The sequence below is a fragment of the Ictidomys tridecemlineatus genome, chromosome 8 (genome assembly GCF_052094955.1).
Source record: "Ictidomys tridecemlineatus isolate mIctTri1 chromosome 8, mIctTri1.hap1, whole genome shotgun sequence".
Classification (NCBI taxonomy): domain Eukaryota; kingdom Metazoa; phylum Chordata; class Mammalia; order Rodentia; family Sciuridae; genus Ictidomys; species Ictidomys tridecemlineatus.
The window spans coordinates 71,041,510-71,049,985 of NC_135484.1; positions in this window are offsets into that span (position 1 = coordinate 71,041,510).

Below are 8,476 nucleotides of genomic sequence, written 5' to 3' on the forward strand. Positions count from 1 at the left end.
GTTTCAAAGTATCCTTTGACGCTTTACAATTTTTAGTGTTTTTTCTAGTTGACAGACACCAAGCTGAGACTCTTTCTGGTATATCTCAATTGGAAATCAAAAGTGAAATGAAAGAGAATTTCCCTTTCGCATTTGTGAATGATTATGGTGATTTGAATTTTGGTGCATTTCTTTCAGTCCATTGATTGCTCTGAGAATCAATACTCACAGATCAATGAGTCATGTCCAATTTCATAAACAGCTGCCTGGAGTGAACATCTAATGTGAACAAATAATAACGAAATGACAATCAAGCCCAAATGTTCTTGCAAATCATATTAAAAGAAGAAACATCTCAAAAGGGGAATAATCATTTTTACAACAGTGTGTGACTATCCGTAGATCATGCATTCTAGCAATATTCTATTAGGCCAAACACACAGCTCAGGAAAATATTTTTTCTTTTTCAAAATAGAATCTGAAAGTCAATAGTAGCCTCAGAATCTGGGTCATATTTTTGTAGAGAAAGAATTTGAATTCCAGAAATGTCAGATTTGCTGAGTGTGGATAAAGACTAGTTCTCCTACTTCACAATCTGCAGCGTCTTCCACTAGTCATATCACAAGTACATAATCTTACTGTCATCTTAGAAGAGTCAATAGCAAAGGGCAAATGCATATCTAGAACCCAACGGTGGCTTCAATTCTCAGCTCCTTGGCACATTTCTAAATTTTTCATTTTCCATATATAATATAAAGTGCAAAAAATTACTAATAGTTTGTATCATCTACCTATTCTATTTTTGAACATTTAATTTTAAAGATGTTAATGAAAGGAAGACACGTGAGAAGGTTAAACTTACACTAGCCTCAAGTACAAGTTGATTATCAGAATTAACTAAAGGTGAAAAGATACGTATTTGGCCAGGCGCAGTGGCACACACCTGTAATCCCAGCAGTTTGGGAAGCTGAGGCAGAAGGATCCTGATTCAAAGCCAGCCTCAGCGATAGTGAGGCACTAAGCAACTTAGTGAAACTCAGTCTCGAAATAAAATACAAAATAGGGCTGGAGATGTGACTTAGTTGTTGAGTGCCCCTGAGTTCAATTCCCGGTATCCAAAAAAATAAATGTATTTGTGGGTATTTTTAAATTTCATATTGGACCTATTAGTTATTCATGACAGTAGAATCTATTTTCATTTATTTATACAAACATGGAATATATCTTATTCTAATTAGGATCCAGTTTTGTGGGTATACACAATGGTGAGATTCACTGTGGTGTATTCATATATGTATATTGGAAAGTCATGTCAAATTCATTCCATTGTCTTTCCTATTCCTATCCTCCCTCCCTTCCCTTCATTTCCTTTTGTCTAATCCACTGAACTTATATTCTCCCCACTCTCCTTATTATGGGTTAGCATCCACATATCAGAGAAGACATTCAACCTTTGGTTTGGGGGGATTGGCTTACTCATAAAGTCATTTTTATTTATTCCTAATATTCTGTTGTATATATATATACACCACATTTTCTTTATCCATTCATCTGTTGAAGGGCACCTAGGTTTGTTCCATAGTTTTGTGAATTGTGCTGCTAAAAACATGGAAGTGGCTGTATCACTTTGGTATTCTGATTTTAACCCCTTTGGATATATTCTAAAGAGTGGGATAACTGGGTCAAATGGTGGTTCCATATTTCTAGGTTTCTGAAGAATCTCCATACTGCTTTTCAGAGTGGTTGGACTAAATTGCAATCCCACCAACAATTTATCAGTGTACCCTTTTCTCCATATTAAGATGTGTATTTTCCTAGTATTGGGTACACTGTTCAAGAATGAATGTGTAACCTATGTGATTCTGCAATCTGTATTTGGGGTAAAAATGGGAGTTCATAACTCACTTGAAACTATTGTTTGAAGTATGATATGTCAAGAGCTTTGTAATGTTGTGAACAACCAATAAAAAATAAATAAATAAATAAATAAATTCACTGGAAAAGTAATGAATTTAATATCTTTAATGTATGCTCTTGAAGTCAAAACATTAAAATTAAATGTGGCATTTATACACAATGAAATATTACTCAGCATTAAAAAATAACAAAATCATGGCATTTGCAGGGAAATGGATGGCAGTAGAGCAAATTATGCTAAGCGAAGTTAGCCAATCCCTAAAAAACAAATGCCAAATGTCTTCTCTGATATAGGGAGGTGACTCAAAACAGAGTAGGAAGGAAGAGCATGAGGAGAAGAGTACCACGAAACAAGGAAAAGAGGAGGGAGAGAAAGGAAGGGAGAAGGGGAATTGCACGGAAGACAGAAGGAGACCCTCATGGATTCACAAAATATATATACGATGGTGTGAGGGGGAAGGGAAGAAAATAAGAGAGAGAGAGAGAGAGAGAGAGAGAGAGAGAGAGAGAGAGAGAGAGAGAGAGAGAGAGATAAGTGTCACATTAGAATGGGTAAAGAATAGTGATGGGAGGGGAGGGGAGGGGAGGGGGAATAGGGAGGGCAGCAGAATACAACTGACACTAGGATTGCTGTATGTATACACATGGATGTATAACCAATGTGATCCTGCAATCTGTACATGTGGAAAAATGAGAATTCATACCCTATTTGAATCAAATGTATTATATGTCAAGATCATCTTATTGTCTTGAGCAACTAATAAATAAATAAATAAAACACATTAAAATTATTTCATTAATGCACAGAATAACTTGGAAAGGTATACAAGAAACTACTAATATTAGTACTCTTGAGGGAAGGTAACTGGATGACTGAGGAAGAGGCGAGATGAATATTTTTATACAGTATCTTCTGTATAATGAATGTATTACCTACTCAAGAAAATGGATGTTTAAACTAGAAAACAAAACTATGTATCTAATTTTTAACTAAGTAAAAATTTTATTATGAGACATAAAGTTTCCTTAAAATTTTTAATCTTCCACAGGTAAATCTGACCACTTTATTCTTGAAGACTTTCAGCAAGTGAGTGGGTATCTTAAAGGCAGAGGCCCAGAGTGAGTGACACTCTCATAATGTCACAGCAATAATCTGAAATAATGTCCTGATAAGGTAAGATTGGCATTGCACTGCTTCTGGGAAGGAGGAGGAGTGAAGCAATAAATAGACACTAATGGCTGAGGGGCACTGACATAGAGAATAAGATTTTCTTCAAATTTCCTATTCTCATTCTACCAAAATTTATGTTGCTAATAGATCCAACATTCAAATGGCCAGGCACATTAAGGTTAGAGGGAAAAACCATTTCAGGATAAAGAAAGGCAAAAGATACAAAAAGGTACATGCAGGGTTCTACCAGCTCCACTGCCTTTGTGCTAGTAGTTCAGTGGCAGAGAGGGTGCTTAGCATGTGTGAGGAGGCCCTGGGTTCATTTCCTAGCATGCATGAAACAACAACAGCAACATACCAGATTTACCATGGTACTTCATTTACACCTGGTGATATAAGTTCCTTGTGGGTAAAAAAATGTCGTAGGTTTTAGGAGCAGCTGTTAAAAATTTAGGATTGTGAAAACTAATATAACAAAGAGAAAACAAGCATAACAGAGATTGGCAACAGCAGGAGGGAAACGTGATTCAAAGCTCACTTGTGTCAGGTTGTTCACTAGCAATGAGATTCAGAGGAATCTACAATGAGAAAATAAGAGACTCCAGGAGGAACTTTAGGAGCTGGGATAATCAGATTCCTACCAGAGAATTTGAAAATATTCGGATATAAGATATGACCATGCAAAATAATAATAATCAATGATAGAAAAAAAAATATGCAGAAGTCTTAATGACTTGTGATTTTCAAAAACTCTTAATTCAAGCAATGGTATTAGGAGTTCCAATGTATAAAACACATAAAAATAGTCACTCTGGTTGGAGCCAGACAGAGTAGAGGGCCCAAGACTTACCAACCATATGTTCCTACTTTCTCTAACCCAGAACTCAATTGAGAAACCCAGTTTAAAATCTAATTCTAGAACAATCTCTCTATTTACTGTTAGGAAACCTTGACACAAGCAATGCCATTTGAAACATATCCTCCATCTTAGAACAAGAATCACCTCACAGTCACTCTGACTCAGCCTGACCTAAACCCTAGACAATACTCCATCATTATGCAAAGAAAGAAAATTATTATCTGGGACTGAAATCCTGAAATACTGAAAAGCACCTGTTCAATATGGAATACTGATTGCCTCAAAGAATAGAGGTGACAACGACAAGGACTCTTTCTTCCCTGAAAACCACCTAGCCACAACCTAACTGCAAAAATTCCCCTCACCTCAGGTTGTAAGTACAAGACTGTCACTGGTCTTAGTCTCCACTGCGTCCCTCTTCACAGATTTGTCCTGAATAAACCCATGTTACTATTGAGCTGCCTCTCCTCTCTCTTTATTTCTGTCATTTGGTTATTTCCTTCTTTTTTGGTGACAAACCCAGGATTAGTTTCTCACCGTGGGCAGCCCCTCCAGGCTTTCCCTTGACCTCCACTCAGTCTCTCTTTCTTGTCCTCTCTTATTCTCCCTCCTCTCCCTTTGGTGACTTTAGTAAGTCACATTGCTGGACTTTGCATTCACCACAGACGATCACCTATTAGGTGAGTGACGCCCTTTAACTCCTCTGCATTCCTGGAATCCCTGCCATAGTTTCTCTCTCTGTGGATACTGTTCTGACAAATCCCAGGGCTGGATAAGAGAAACCCCTGTCACCACTGGGTGGAAATGACTTGCTGTCGCTCCTATCAATTGCCCAATATTCCATTGGTCATTCCTGGAACATCCTTAGAGAAACCATATTCTTGTGGAGATGCCCTTGGATTTTGGCTGTTCTGTCTGTCAGGGTCCTTGGGGGCCCTCCTCAGTCCTTTTGTCCAACATGGCCAGACCCCACCAAAGCCTCCATAAGACACTCTCTTGGGGTGCCTTTCCCAAAAGAATGGTGTTCTGTAATATTGCCTGGCCCCAATACAAGCTGGACAATATTCGTCACTGGCCTGAAAATGGCACATTTGATTTCCAATTTCACAGAAATCTTGCAAACTTCTCTACTGCAATGGCAAATGGTCCAAAGTTCCCTAAGTCCAGGCCTCTGCTCCAGGCCTGGTACCTCCACACCAGAACTTCTCTCTCAAAAACTGCTCAAATTTTCACATTCTTCTCCTCATATTAATAATAATTTTTTAAAATAGCCCTCAAGATATCTCTTTCTTTGAATCCATCCCTCTTCAGGAGCTCTGCTTTCTTTTTTTCTATTATTCTAACAAATCCTATTATTTTGCTGTGTCTGACCCTGTGTCCATAAATTTCATCCCTTGAATTGCAAGACAAAGAACCCACCCATCCCCTGTGTTACATTTCAGGGGACAGGGAAGGAGTGATCTATGGAAGGGTACTATGTACAATGGAATTCTCATTTCTCTGTGCTCTTTATTAGTGGACAAACTGTCATTAAACAACATGTACCTGTCAGCCAGTTAAAAGTGACTAGTGCAGCTGCTGGTCCTAAGACTCAAGTGACAAGTTGCCTGGGCAGATGGGATTGATACCACCTTTGCTTAGGCATTGGGAATATTGATCCTGACTTGCTTCAGTTTCCTTTCTGTGGGAAAAAATAGTGATGCATGGGACAGAGAAAGGCTTGAGACAACTGAAGGTAGAAGACTGTGGTGACTCCTTGGTGCTGTATGGAGGTCAAATGTCCTGAATCTAACCCTGACAGTCCTCAGTGGTACCAAATATCAACTACCAGTGTCTTTCTGTTTCTGACTGACTTGCCCTTATGGTGAAGGGTATCCTCACTGATCTTGGATCCTGAGATGAAGTCTTAGTCTGATCCAAGGTCTTCGGGAAAGAGGTGACTCATTAATCCCCAGAGCATGAGCTGAGCTGTTTCTTTCTACATGCATACCTGTGCTTAGGCTACTCTCAACCACTGAGTATGTCCTACTGACCCTCAATTCCTTCATTTTCTCTATTTCAAGTGCCTAGAGTTTATAGGGACCTCAGTCTTTCAAACACTTTCTGGGACCCAAACCCCAAGTCTGTCCCTGTTGTCCACCTCCTAAAAAGGAACCCCTTGTGGGAGATTATCAAGACTTAAACTCCCCTAGCTTCAAAATTAGACCTTCACAAGACATCTTTTCTTCTATATTCCCACTCATCCTTCAGGAAAAAGACCGTAAGTTCCATTTCACTTAATTACAGTAAACTACCACTTATCTGTTCTAATTCAGGGAATTTAAATGTTTGCCTTCTCAACTGGGGACATCACCCAGAGCTTTTTGCCTCTCATGCTCAAAACAGCAGCTTTACTTTCCTTAAATATCAGATAAGTTTATTTCTGATCATTAACACTGTTTCTCATTAATTTCATTTTGTGAAACTTTATAACAGTTGCCTGTTAATGTATTGCAGAAGTACTACCTCTAAAAGAAAAATCTGAACTAAGAGAAGCCATCACCTACAGAACAGATAGGATATACTGCAAATTTCCTGTCCTGATATGGCCCTAGTTAAGCAAAAGGGGTTGCTATAAAAACTATAAAGTATAACTCATACTCCCACTTTAAGATCAGTGAAACTGGCCTGTTGGATGGTTAAAACAAAAAACTTGGAGACAAAAATCAAGGAAGTAAAATGTCAGAGAAAAATCAGACAACATTTTAGTTTTGCTCCTCTAAGGTCAGCTAGGACCCAGGGAACAATGGGACCCTCTAAGGGCCCTGCAACTCCAGTGAGTTGGTGATGAAAAAATTTTTGTTTTTGTTTTTGTTTTATTTTTGTTCTTGTTCTTGTTTTTGTTATACAAGACAGTAGAATGTATTTTGGCAGAATACACATACATAAAGTATAACTGATTCATGTACCCACTCTTATAGTCATACTTGATGTGGAGTTACCTTGGTCATGTATAAAAATAAGAAGGCTAGGAAGTATACATTCAATTAATTCCACTGTCTTTCCTATTTCCCTCCCCACTCCCTTCCCTTCATTTCCTTTTGCCTAGTCTGATGGATTTCTATTATTCCCCTCCTAACCTCCTTTGTTTTGGGGGTTAGTATCCACAAACCATGATTGGGGTACTAGGGTTTGAACTCAGGGGCACTGGACCACTGAGCCACATCCCCAGCCCTATTTTGTATCTTATTTAGAGACAGAGTGCTTAGTGCCTCACTTTTGCTAAGACTTTTGAACTTGCAATCCTCCTGCTTCAACTACCTGAGCTGCTAGAATTACAGGTGTGCACCACCATGCTATAATTTCTTTATTCTTTATGGCTGAGTAATATTACATTGTGTATATATACCACAATTTCTTTATCCATTCATTCATTGAAGGACACCTAGGTTGTTTCCATAGCTTGGCTACTGTGAGTTGAGCTGCTATAAACATTGATGTGGCTGTGTCACTACAGTATGCTACTTTTAAGACCTTTGAGTATAGACCAAAGAGTAGGATAACTATATCAAATGGAGACTCCATTCCAAGTTTTCTAAGGAATCTCTGTACAGTAGAGATTCTCCATAGTGGTACCAATTTGCAGTCCTAGCAACAATGTATGAGAGTAACTTTCTCCCCACACCTTCACCAACATTTATTGCTACTTATATTCTTTATAACTCCCATTCTGACTGGAATGAGATAGAATCTCAGTGTACTTTTAATTTGCATTTCTCTAGTTGCTAGAGATGTTGAACATTTTTCCATATATTTGTTGATGGATTGTATTTCTTCTTCTGTGAAGCGTCTGTTCAGTTCAGCTTCTTCAAGCTGATGGTGGCTGTCAGCTGTGGCAGTAAAGGATTCCCTCCAGAAGGTCTATCTAGGAAGTCTCAGTAGAAGTTGGGAAGCAGCTCCATGGAGGGTCATATTGTCATGACCATCTGGAGCTTAATGGACTTTTGGAATTTTGTGCATCAGGGTAATTCAGAGGTCCATGATGGCAGTTGACAGGTGACTGGGCAAGGTGTACATGGGGCAGAATTTATACTAGGCAAATAAGAATACAGCAAAGCATTATTTTCCTCAAATAATTTGAATAAAAACAATTGTTGTTTCAGGAAGCTTCTGAAGACCATGAAGATCATTAACTTATTAGAGCTTAGGGTGTGATCTGCCATGTCATTTATTTGTAAACAGAGGCCATTCAAGTCTTTAGAAACATGAGCAGGGTTTCTAAAAACACATATTTAATTTTTATAATGGCACAGATGTCACCTTGAGCTGTGGGATGCCATCTTATTTCTGTAATCTCTGTGTTAGCTGAAGGATCCCTTTTTAATTGTGTCACTTAGGACTCTCTTGGTAAAGTCAGAGCTTTTATGTGCCACATTACATCTTTTAGATCAATCTGAAGGATAAATATTACAACTAAATAATCATACCAGTAAAAAAATAGGTTGAATTTAACTATACAGGAGGTTAGGAAAATTTGTAGCTCTCAAAGTGACTTAGAATAAACTTGTGAC